Source organism: Sander lucioperca, chromosome 7, assembly GCF_008315115.2.
Source record: "Sander lucioperca isolate FBNREF2018 chromosome 7, SLUC_FBN_1.2, whole genome shotgun sequence".
Taxonomy (NCBI): domain Eukaryota; kingdom Metazoa; phylum Chordata; class Actinopteri; order Perciformes; family Percidae; genus Sander; species Sander lucioperca.
In genome coordinates, this window is record NC_050179.1 from 39,829,880 (window position 1) to 39,830,187 (window position 308).

Genomic DNA, 308 nt, shown 5'->3' on the forward strand with positions numbered 1-308 from the left:
CCAGGGTTGGCAGGAAGAAGATTTTTACAAGTAAATGTTCCAATCAATGATCCAGGCAGCACATTCTCGTCTCCCTCCTTCATTTTACAGTCCAATGGTGGCTAGAACGGCTCCGGGTCAAACCTCAATATGGAATAGATTAATCTGCGTTATTTTTTTTAACGCGTTATTTTTTTCTCAGATTAATTAATCAAAATGAACGCGTTATTTTTGACAGCCCTAATTTTAACAATAAAAAGTGATCTACAAATAAAATGTTTTATAATTATTGTTCACTAAAAATGTATGTATGAAAGCTTTAGGTTGCC